We start from the raw sequence: 13,249 nt of genomic DNA, 5'->3' as shown, positions 1-13,249 counted from the left end.
GAAATTAAATTTACAACACAGATTTTTCTGAGTCTAAAGCAAATTGCTGATTCACAACAACGTGAGATACATCAAGTTGAGTGCCCCTATATCCGAAATTCCAAAATCTGAAAACCTCTAAAATCTGAATTTATTTTTTGAGCACTGACATGGCACCAAAAATGGAAATTTCCACAAGGTGCTGCGGAAGGTTCCCAGGCAATGTGCAAGTGCCTGAGCATCACGAACAGTTCTGAGAAATAACCTCATAACCGTAATGAATGGAAGTCAATGAAAAACAAAAAACCTCTGCATTGAGCAAAGATTGAAGATCTCGATTGCATATTGAAAGTGGATTCGTCAGCATTGGAGTAAACGTGTTGTTTAATGATAAGCATATCAGAAAATGAGCAAAATTCTATCATGAACTATAAATTGAAGGTAGTTATGAATATTCTGCAGCCTGGTTGCAGAATTTTAAGAAAAGACACAGCAGTACATTTTCAAAGATTTGTGGTGATAAAACATCTGGTAATCATAAAGCAGCAGAGAAATTCTTTGAGTTTGCCAAGATTATCGCTGTTGGAAATCTCACACGCTGAATGGCTGTATCAGTACATGTGTGATGAACAAGTGTAAGACGGATTGCTGACTGGTAGCACATAAATTCAGTCGGGAATAATGGCGATGCCAAGTAGCCACTGACTGTCCATCTATGCAGCTGAGGTAATGATAACTTATCTTTCAGATGATTCAATGTATACTTAATTGTTACATGCAGAAAAGTATTAACAATATTATATAAAACTTACCTTCAGAATATACGTATAAGCTGTATGTGTAAAGGAAATGGATTTTGTGTTTAGATACCAAATTGATACAATAATTAGGAATAAAAAAAATTAGGAATGGGGGAAAAAAAATGAAATCTGAAGCACTTCTAGCCCTGATCAATTAGGATAAGGGGTACTCAACCTGTATAATCATTTGGTAGGCATGGGTCACCGACATCTAATTTTTCATAAAATACAAATAAATACAGCCTGTCCCTGGGTAACAATGAATTAAGTTTTTACGAGGTCTGAAAGTCGGGGGAAATACATGAATCATTCTATCTGGTAACCATGCCTCAAATACTATAATGAAAGGTATGAAGTGCATACAAAAATGATAAAGAACAATTACTAAAAGTAAAGAACGGAAACTGATTTCCTGTTCGTAACCTGGGGCTGCTTGTATTATTAACTGTTTGGTCGATTGCCTTGTTTAACATTATTTACGTTAACATTTAGGTTTCAGAAATGGTGGTTACAGTTACGCAAGTTATAATCTGCATCATTGTAACTAGTGCAGAATTTTTTTGAAGATCTTGACCCTTTGAAATATTTCTTTTGGAATCTCAAGAATATAGTTTTATTTCCAGCTGGCAGCTCATTCAAAACTTGTAAACGATACAAGCCTGAGATTCAAACCCAAGACCCGCCCTGCTGCTGAGATGATTCCCACTAGAATTGTTGCCTGATCTTAATATGTATTAAATGTGAAAAGTTTCATTGCTTGCTGACCTGTTTTTAAAGTTTTTAGATAGCAGAAAAATTAATTTAATTATCAACATATCAGGTCACCAGGAGTGAAAAATGCAGCAACTACTTTCGTGGACCGTCATTCCAATATCCCACTAATGTGCTTTTGCAATTTTATTTAAAATTCAAAAACAGCTTTAAAAAAAAAATTCAAGCTGAACTTCCATTAGACTATCAGTGTTTGTATTCTCAACGATAATGACCTGATTTTAACATTCTTAGGGGATTTTTACAGTTCTTTGCTTTATCATGTTTTTGCATGCGTGTTTACCATAACGAAGTGAATTTACTTTCTGCCTGAATGTAAGTAAATACAGTACAGGTGATCATTCATCGCTCAACAATGACCAACAAAAATATTTGGACCGTATGTTAATTAACCATAATATACTTTGCTGCCAATGTGTTCCACAGAGAAAGTATAAGCAAGATTAAAAATAGTAGTCTCTCCCTTGTACAGTGGGTAAGTATTAAATATTAAAGTAGTAAATTGCTGTGGAGGTGGGTATCTGGTTCAGAAACGGAAATGAGTCTTCGGGGCAGAATAAGCTGTCTGCCTCTTCCTGGATTGATGTGCCTTTGGATGATTGAAAGAAAATGTTGGTGAGATTAGAGTAAATGCCTTGCGAAAGAAAATTGATTCTGAGAAAGTCAGCTCAGCTTAAGCAGAAGTACTGTCTGACTTGAGGAATATTTCCAGTGTTTTTGGTTTTCGTTAGGGACCCTTTTGAACATGTTGCTGCCTGAGCATTTTGGGCGTGTTAACTGAATCTATTATCGATAATCAATGTCCTCCTACTCCGCTGCTTCCCAATTCTTCTGCCAATTACTTCAAGGTCAAGCCGAGTTTATTAAATGTGTATATTCATTGCGATGTGAAAGGAGGACAGAACATGGTTCTTGCTGTCGGTTGTATCACTTTCAATCACATTCTGCTGATCTTTTTTTTAAATCAAATAGACAATAGTGGTTGGCCAGTTGCAGTATCTGAGGTGAGGTTGGGAGGAGGACTGTTGCCATAGCTTATTCTAGAAAAATGCTAGCAGCTGTACTTGTGGACTATACAAAGCGACTTGTGTCGCTTGAGTTCCATAATCATGAAAGCTATTATTTTTTAACCTCACTCAACAATATTATCTATCTTCAGCCTGATCTTAACATTGCACCTGCATTCAGCCACTTCTACCTATATTTTGTTTTTAATTTAGAGATGCAACATGGTAACAGGCCCTTCTGGGCCAACAAAACCACCCATATGACCAACTAACCTAATGCGTGGGTCTTGTGGAAGTGGATGGAAGCCGGAACACCTGGGCAAAATTCACGCAGTCACGGGGAGAACAAACGAGTAAACTTGAGGGAATTGAACCAGGGTCATTGGTACAGTTGTAAAAGCATTGCGCTGCTACGTGGTGTTGCTGTTGGATATTACCATATCAGAGTCCATCACATTTCCCTAAATGAAATAGCCCTGAGCTGATTATTTGGCACCTGCATGATTGTTGCCAATAATTATAGTATTTTAAAGTTCAAAGTAAATTTATTATCAAAGTACATATATCACCATATACAACCCTGAGCTTCATTTTATTGTGGGCATACTCTCAATAATTCTGTAAAATAATAACCATGACAGAATCAATGAAAGACTGCCCAACTAGAGTGTTCAAACAGAGTGCAGAAGGCAATAAATTGCAAACACAAAAGAAGAAATTATAAATACAGAGAACCTGTGATGAAGAGATATCAAAAGTGAGTTCTTAGATTGAGGGAACAGTTCACTGGGTGAGTGAAGTTATCCCCTTTGGTGCAAAGGCATGATTGTTGAGAAGTAGTACCTGTCCTGATCTTGATGGTATGACACTGAGTGTGAATGGGACACACTTATTGGGCTGTGGTACAGGTAGGACAAATTGCTTTTGTACTGTAAACTTAATATATGTCAGAGCTTCTCTAAGGATTACTCCATTATCCATTCCACCAAATGTACAATGATCCTCAGTTCCGGACCTCAGAAATTTGTGTTTGAAGCAAATTTCTAATACTGAATATCTGAAAGTTAAAGGTGGATAATGAATAAATGTGATAAACATTCTTAAGCCTTGGGAAAAGAGTTGTGGAAAGTAGCAAATCTGGAGATCTGTTGCAAAGGAAAAAGGTTTTGTAGTGTATTTAATATTTCAGTAATACTATAAATATATTGTTTAAGAATTTTGTTAACATAATTCATAACATATGTAAAAATATGTGAATGGCATATGTCATTATGTCACGTCATAAAGAACAGAGTAGGCATATTATTCCCTATTCCATGTTATTCTTTTGATTAGTTTTTTGAAGTTACAAAGCAACAGTGATGATGAGGAAATTTTAAAGTGAACCAAAGATGACTAATAACCTGTTGATGCGCGGTGAAAAATTTGAGTCATTATAAAAAAGCAGCACATTCTTCTTCAGTTAAGGGATAGACATGTTTGCGTTTTTAAAAAATCCAGAAAATCTGATGAATCTATGCGTTCATACACAGCAAATACTGAGTGGTAATAATTTTTTTAAAAACAGAAATTGCTGGATTCAGTATTCGATTGCACAACAAATAATTGGATCATGCATACTGAATGAATTGAGCAGTATTTTAAAGCAAATGGAATAGCCAATGAGAAATAAGTGCCAGTTTTGCTGAGTGCACTGGGTGGAACAGTATACAGTTTGCTTAGAAGTTTTAACTGCAGCAATCAAACCAGCCGAAATGAGCTTTGCTGATATCCTGAAAGTAATGCAGTAACATGTAGGAAGAAAACTACTGTTGATAGGTGAATTCTTCAGGAATCAAAAGGAAGTGGATTCCATTTCAGCTTATGTGGTGAAATGAAGAAATTGAGCATTGCTTAATGATGCACAGAGATCATTTAGTTTGTGGAATCTTACAAGAGAGCACGCGAAAATGGCTCCTAATTGAAGCACAACTCAGTTACATTCAGGAATGAAAGTGTGAACAAAATTGCGATGTCTAAATAGAAACCTTATTAGCTGAGCAATCCAGTCCTGCTAAAAGATAACAGCCTGAAATGTCGACCGTACTCTTCTTTTTCCATAGATGCTGCCTGGCCTGCTGAGTTCCTCCAGCAGTTTTGTGCATGTTGCTTGAATTTCTAGCATCTGTAGCTTTTCTCTTGTGTGCACCTGAGCAAATTGTGTTATCATTGCTCACATGCACCAAACCAATATAAGTGTGGCGAGCATTTGGTCCATAATGACAAATGAGGAAGCTCTTTAACTCCACAGCAGTTTTTTTAATTAACAAAATGTACTTTATTCAAAAATAACATTATGTACAATAAACCATTCAATGACTCTCAATCCTTTACAGACATTTCCACTATATCCTACACATTGCCACACTTTTTGCCACTCACGTGGCACTCTGTTGTTTCATCTTTACACACCATTGTTGGGGAGTATACTCCCCACCACCCAACCCCTCCCATTCCCACGGGAGAAGAACCCTAAACCATGGTCCTTCCCCATCAAGCTTTTGCAATGGCTGAACCAAGTTTCAGTGTGTCCCTCAGCACATACTCCTGCAGCCGAGAATGTACCGGTCGGCAGCATTCTCCCACTGGCATCAAGTTTCGGGCCGACCGAAGAGTGTCTTTCACCGAGTTGGTGATCTGCCAGCAGCACCGGATGTTGGTCTCCGTGTACGTCCCCAGGAACAGCCCATAGATCAGAGAGTTCTCTGTTCCACAGCTGCTGGGGATGAAGCGTGACACTAGCCCTTTCATCCTCTTCCACACCTTGTCTGCGAACTCAGTGTGCAAAGAGGTGGGTCACTGACTCCTCCTCACTGCAGTCATCCAGTGGGCAGTGGGGTGTGGAGACGACATTCTGAGCGTACAGGAGAGATCTGACTGGGAGTGATTACTTCAAATTATATCTGAAAATTGTTGCAATATTTTATTGGGGTCTATACATTTTTCCACCATAATTTATGATTATGGGATGTGGTATGGTTATGGAGCTCTGATTTGATTTATTGATGAGGGTTTAGAATAAGGGGGGACCTCATTGAAATCTCATATTTAAAGGCTTAGACAGAATGGACATGAAGAGGACGTTTCCTATAGTGGGAGAGTCTAGAACTGGAGAACACAACCTTAGAGTACAAGGATGACCCTTCAGAACAGAAATGAGGAGGAATTTATTTAGCCAGAGGATAATGAATCTGAAATTCATTACCGCTGAAAGCTGTGGAGGCCAAGTGATTAGGTATATTTAAAGTGGAGGTTGATTAGTTCTTGATTAATGAGGGTGGCAAAGGAAGCAGGGTGGAGGGAGGAACCTAGGATTGAGCGGGATAATGCCTCAGCTATGATGATTGGTGGAGCAAACTTAATTGGCTGAATGGATTACTTCTGCTTTTAGTGTCATGATGTAGCAACCATATTGGCATTTCCCTCTCTACCAGTCACTTGACCGAAAGTTGATCTTCTGAATTGACAGTTCAGTTACAGATGATATAAATGCAATTCTCAAATTTGATGCCCCACATTTTTCATGACTGCCCATTTCTGAGCTTATAATTCTGAATGGGTTTTTTTTATCAACAGTATAATGAAGGAAGTGCTCAGTGTGAAGATAGTTAAAGATTTAGATGGATTGATGCATCTATGATATAAATAGGTGGGAATTGAAACAAATATTCTGGGAGATACATTATTTAGGATTCTGCCACCTTTGGCAATGGTCAGTAATATCCCTTGTTGAAATATGTCTGTTTACTAATACCTTCCTATTCTTACTACATTCAGCATAGACTTCCATGTTAACCCCAGCATGGCCTTGCATTATATTCATTTATCTCTTCCCCAAAGAGTTTGCAATTATTGTTCATGTGTGATTGATCCTGAGTTATTCTCTGACGTAGCCTGGCAAGCACTGTTCAAGTGACCGTTAGGGATGGATAATCAACACGAGTTTTCCATGCACAAGTAAAATGTCAAAATATATGTGACCCAAAATGCCAATTTGCTTTAAATAATTAAAAGGAATAAAGACTTATCACAATATTAGGAATTCAAAGTGCTTACCCAAAAGTATAGTTTAATCTTGTGATGAGAGAAACACATCAACCAATTTCTGCAAAGTCAGGTCTCATAAATGGCAAGGCAGTGATTCATAAAAGAAATGCTGATGATGCTGAAGTAATACAGAGATGGTTGACAACTCTCAACATTTTGGGATGCATTTATTGAGAATGAAACCGATGTACTTCTATGGGCCAAGGAATGTGAAAGAACAGAAAACCACTCTGAAGGAACTCGCCTACACAAATAATGCTTAGCCTGTCAAGCCCAGTGTAGACAAGAATGGCAAGACATCAATACAATGAAAAGCATCCTAGCAGCATCAGTACAAGGCACATTAAGATGATACAAAACATAAAAACAATGAGGAATGGACTGTCTTGACCTGAAACATTAATCGAGCTATACCTTTTGCCTCAATATATTCTGCTTGATTGCTGGGTTCTTGCATCTGAGTTCTCTTTGTATTCAGATCCAAATGACTGAGCAATCTTTAACCCCATTAGATTCCCTGTACTTTTTCTCTGGTAATAGAGATTGCTTTAAGTTGCTCTCCTTCTATAGTCCCCTTGCTTATCTAATGCTATTGGATAGTTTTTGGTGACCTCTTCTCTGAAGAGTGATCCAAATAATTATTTTGAATCCCATTTTTCCGTTTCCCATTATAATTCTTTTGTCTCGTCCTCTAAGATGCCAAGAGTTAACACATTTCTCATACTTGTAGTAAGTTTTACCGTCTTTTTATTATTTTCCAGTTTACTGTGATTCTCTATTTACTATCATTTTAACTGACTTTTTCAGATTTACAATTTCAGAGTAATTTTCAAAATGCATGTCACCATGTACAACCCTGAGATTCATTTTCCTGCAGGTATTCACAGTAAGTACATGAAACACAATAGAATTAATGAGAGACCATCCAAAACTGGAAGGACAAACAATCAATTTGCAAAATATGACAAACTGTGCGAATACCAAAAAAAACCCATAAATATTGATAAATAAGAAACAAATATTGAAAACACGGGATGGAGAGTCCTGGAAATTCAGTTTATAGGTTGTGGGAACAGCTTAGTGAATTGAATGAAGTTATCCCCTCTGGTTCAGGAGCCTGATGGTTGAGGAGTAATGGCTGTTCCTGAAGCTGGTGGTGTGAGTCCTGAGGCTTCTACACCTCCTTCCTAATGGCACCTGCGAGAAGAGAGCATGGCCTGGATGGTGGAGGACCTTCATGATGGATTTTGCTTTTGTGAAACACCATTCCTTGTATATCTGCTCATTGGTAGGGAGGGCTTTACCCATTATGGATTGGGCTGTATCCACTAATTTTTCTAGGCTTTTCTGTTCAAAGGCATTGGTGTTTCCATACTAGGTCACAATGCCACCAGTTAATATACTTTACTGTCCCCAGCACATCTTTAGACGTTTTGTCAAAGCTTTAGATGACATCAGACACAGGAGCAGAGTCCTGGGAAGTCCTGCCACTATGTTTTGCAATATTGCATGCCCTCTCCCTTGCTTTTATGCTGTCTTTGACCTACCTTGTTAGCTATGGTTGTCTCATCGTCCCTTTAGAATACTTTTGGGTGCATCTATCCTGTGTCTTCTGACTTGCTATTCTGCCATCATCTCTGCTAATGTCCCCTTTCAATCAACTTCGGCCTGCTCCTTGCTCATGTCTCTGTAATTCCATCTATTCCATTGTAATACTGATACATCTGATTTTATCCTTGTAGTTCATCCTTGTCAAACTGCAGGATGAATTCTGTCATATATAATCACTTTCTCCCAAGGGTTCCTTTACCTTAAGCTTCCTAATCAAAAATGGTTCATTATACAATGTCTAATCCAGAAATACCTTTCCTCAAGTTGGCTCAATCACAAACTGCTCTAGAAAGCCAACTTGCAGGCATTCTCTAAATTATTTCTCTTGGGGTCCAGCACAGACCTGATTTTCCCAATCTACCTGCATATTGAAATCTCCCATGACTATCATAACATTGCCCTTTTTACATGCATTTTCTACCTCCTCCTGTAATTTGAAGACCACATCTGGCTACTGTTTGGAGGCCTATATATAACTCCCCTCAGGGTCTTTTTACCCTTGCAGTTTCTTAGCTCTATCCACAATGGTTCAACACCTTTTGACCCTATGTCATCTCTTTCTAAAGATTGTATTTTTTTTTGCCACAGAACCACATCAACATCTTTGCCTACCGTCCTATCCTTTCGATATAATGTGCATCATATAACCATTAAACAATTACAGCACGGAAACAGGCCATCTCAGCCCTTCTAGTCTGTGCCGAATGTTTACTCTCACCTAGTCCCACCTGCCTGCACTCAGCCCATAACCCTCCATTCCTTTCCTGTCCATATACCTATTCAATATTTTTTAAATGACAAAATTGAACCTGCCTCTACCACTACTACTGGAAGCTCATTCCACACAGCTACCACTCTCTGAGTAAAGAAGTTCCCCCTCATGTTACCCCTAAACTTTTGCCCCTTAACTCTCATGTCCCCTTGTTTGAATCTCCCCACACTCAATGGAAAAAGACTATTCATGTCAACTTGATCTATCCCCCTCATTATTTTAAATACCTTTATCAAGTCCCCTCTCATCCTTCGCTCCAAAGAATAAAGACCTAACTTGTTCAAACTTTCTCTGTAACTTAGGTGCTGAAACCCAGGTAACATTCTAGTAAATCTTCTCTGTACTCTCTCTATTTTGTTGACATCTTTCCTATAATTCAGTGACCAGAACTGTACACAAACTGCCCTATCCACAAAAGATTCCACCTTCAGGGAACTGCACCATTTAGCTCCCAAATATGATTTTCTTTCAGCCATGTCTCAATGATGCCCACAACATCATACCTTCTAATCTCTCACTGTAGTTCAAGATCATGTAACTTGAACTTGAGAGGTAATGTTGCAGCTATATAGCACCCTGGTCAGACCCCATTTGGAATACTGTGCTCAATTCTGATCGCCTCACTACAGGAAGGACATGGAAACCATAGAAAGGGTGCAGAGGAGATTCACAAGGATGTTGCCTGGATTGGGGAGCATGCATTATGAGAATAGGTTGAGTGAACTCGGCCTTTTCTCCTTGGAGTGACAGAGGATGAGAGGTGACCTGATAGAGGCATTGATTGTGTGGATAGTCAGAGGCTTTTTCCCAGAGCTGAAATGTCTAGCAGGAGAGGGCACAGTTTTAAGGTGCTTGGAAGTAGGTACAGAGGAAATGTCAGGGGTAAGTTTTTTACGCAGAGAGTGGTGAGTGCGTGGAATGGGCTGCCAGTGGAGGTGGTGGAGTGGAAATGGTAAGGTCTTTTAAGAGACTCCTGGATAGGTACATGGAGCTTAGACAAATAAAGGGCTATGGGTAAGCCTAGGTAGTTCTAGGGTAAGGACTCGTTCGGCACAGCTTTGTGAGCCGAAGGACCTGTATGGTGCTGTACAGGTCAAATGTACCTTCTTTGTTTCTGTATTTGTCACCCATTTTGATTTTTTTTCTCCCATGTTACATTTCACCTCATCCAATGACTTAAATTTTGCCCTATCATGTGCTTGTCCTTCCTCACAGTCTCACTACACACTGCATTGACTTGGACACCATTTGCTCCATGCTTAGCCCAATCAGTCCAGGTCCCATTCCCCTGCTAACTTAGTTTAAACTCTCTGCAAACCTGCCTGCAAGGATATTGGTCCCCCTTGAGTTCAGATGTAACCAGTCCTCTTTGTACAGTTTATACCTTGCCCGGAAGAGATCCCAAAGATCCAGAAATTTGAAGTGCTGCCCTTTGCACCACTTACTCAGCCACTCATTCATCTGTCCATTATCTTGTTTAATATTGCTGACTTTCTCCACTCTGATCACCTGATGAGGACTGACTTATGGACCAATGACTTCCTCTTCCTGTAGTCTATAATCAGCTCCTTGGTCTTGTTGGTGTTGGGTGAGAAGTTGTTGTTGTGGCATGACTAGGTCAGATTTTCATTTCCCCTCCTATATGCTGACTCATCACTGCTTTTAATTTGGCCAACGACAGTGGTGTTGACAGCAAACTTAAATATGGCATTGGAGCTTACTTAGGCTCACAGTCATAAATGTAAAGTGAGCAGAGCAGGCGGCTAAGCATGCAGCCTGGTGGTGCTCCTGTGCTGATGGAGATTGTGGAGGAGATGTTATTGCCAATCTGAACTGACTGGGGTCTGCAAAGGAGGAAACCCTTGGCCTATCACTAATCCTTGTAACACTGTTGGTCTTTTTGAATTTAGTATCATCTTTAATTTACTTAATTACCTCCAGTGATGTATACAGTTATTGAGCTCTTCCTAGAGGGAATATAACTTTGCTAAAGCTTATGAAGTATCTCCTTACTGCTGATCTACCATCTTGCTCCTTGCTTTTCTTACAAATCTTCTTTAGCAAACCCTGAACTGTACCATTTAGTTAGATCATAACACCATCAGATATAGGAGCAGAATCAGGCTATTTCACTCATCAAATCCACTCTGCTACTTCGTCATGGCTGATCCAATTTTCCTCTCAGCCCCAATCTCCTGCCATCCTGCCCTGACCAATCAAGAATCTGTCAACCTCTGCCTTAAATATACGTACAGACTTGGCTTCCACTGCTGTCTGTGGCAATGAATTGTACAGATTCACTGCACTCTGGCTAAAGAAATTCCTCCTCATCTCCGTTCTAAAAGGACACCCTTGTATTCTGAGGCTGTTTTCTCTGGTCTTAGACTCTGCTCCAGTAGGAAACACCCTCTCCACATCCACTCTATCAAGGCCTTTTGCCATTTGATAGGTTTCAGTGAGATCTCCCCTTGTTCTTCTGAATTCAGGCCCAGAGTCATCAAATGCTCTTCATATGACAAGCCATTCAATCCTAGAATCATTTTTGTGAACCTCCTTTGAATCCTCTCCAGTTTCAGCACATCCTTTCTAAGATAAGGGGCCCAGCACTGCTCATAATACTCCAAGTGAGGCTTTATCAATGCTTTATAAAATCAACATTACATCCTTGCTTTTATATTCTAGTCCACTTGAAATGAATGCTAACATTGAATTTGCCTTCCTCACCACAAACTTAACCTGCAAATTAACCTTTAGGGAATCCTGCACAAGGACTCCCAAGTCCCTTTGCACCTCAGTGTTTTATACTTCCTCTCCATTTAGAAGATATTCAACCCTTTCATTTCTTCTAATAAAGTGCATGACCATACCTTATGCCTTATGAGAATAGGCTGAGTGAACTCGGCCTTGGAGCGACGGAGGATGAGAGGTGATCTAATAGATGTGTACAAGATGATGAGAGGCACTGATTGTGTAAATAGTCAGAGGCTTCTTCCCAGGGCTGAAATGGCTAACACAAGTGGGCACAGTATTATGGTGCTTGGAAGTAGGTACAGAGGAGATGTTGGGTAAGTTTTTCACGCAGAGTGGTAAGTGTGTAGAATGGGCTGCCAGCGATGGTGGTGGAGGCGGATACGATAGGGTATCTTAAGAGACTCCTGGATAGGTACATGGAGCTTAGAAAAGGAGAGGGCTATGGGTAACCCTAGGTAATTTCAAGGTATGGACATGTTTGGCATAGTTTTGTGGGCCAAAAGGCATGTATTGTGCTGTAGGTTTTCTATGTTTCATACCCTTCCCGACACTAATTCATCCTGACATTTCTTTGCCCATTTTCCTAATCTAAGCCCTTTTATAGCCTCTCAACTTCCTCAAAACTACCTGTCCCTCCACCTATCTTCATATTGTTGTCAATTCCATCATCCAAATCATTGACATCTAACTTAAAAAGAATTGGTCCCAACATGGACCCCCGTGGAACACTACTAGTCACAGGCAGCCAGCTGGAAAAGTCTCCCTTTATTCCCACACTTTGCGTCCTGCCAATCAGCCACCGCTTTATTCACGCTAGAATCTTTTCTGTAATACCATGGGTTGTAGGTTCTTCAGTAGCCTCATGAATGGCAACTTATCAAAGGCCTTATAAAAATCCAAGTACAGAACATCAACTGATTCTCCTTTGTCTATAAAAGAATTCCAACAGATTTGTCAGGTAAGATTTTCCCTTGAGGAAGCCATGCTGACTACGGCCTATTTATCGTGCCTCCAAGTACCCTGAGGACCTCATCCTTAATAATCGACTCCAACCTCTTCCCAACTACTGACGTTAGACTGACCTATGGTTTCTGTCCTTCTGTTTCTCTCTCTTCCTGAAGAGGAAGAGTGGAGTGACAGTTGCAATTTTGTAGTCTTCTGGAACCATTCAAGAATCTAGTGAGTCTTGAAAGATCATTACTAATGCCTGCACAATCTCTTCAGCCACCTCTTTCAAAACCCTGGGGTGTACACCATCTGGTCCAGGTTACTTATCTACCTTCAGACCTTTCAGTTTTCCAAGAACCTTCTCTCTAGTTGTGATAATTTCACAAACTTCATGACCTCTGACACCTGGAACTTCCACCATACTGCCAGTGTCTTCCACAGTGAAGACTGATGTAAAATACTTATTCAGTTCATCCTCATTTCATTATCTACCACTCCAGCATTGATTTCCAGTGATCCGATAT

This window comes from Hemitrygon akajei, chromosome 5 (genome assembly GCF_048418815.1).
Source record: "Hemitrygon akajei chromosome 5, sHemAka1.3, whole genome shotgun sequence".
Classification (NCBI taxonomy): domain Eukaryota; kingdom Metazoa; phylum Chordata; class Chondrichthyes; order Myliobatiformes; family Dasyatidae; genus Hemitrygon; species Hemitrygon akajei.
Note: the sequence above shows the minus strand (reverse complement) of the source record.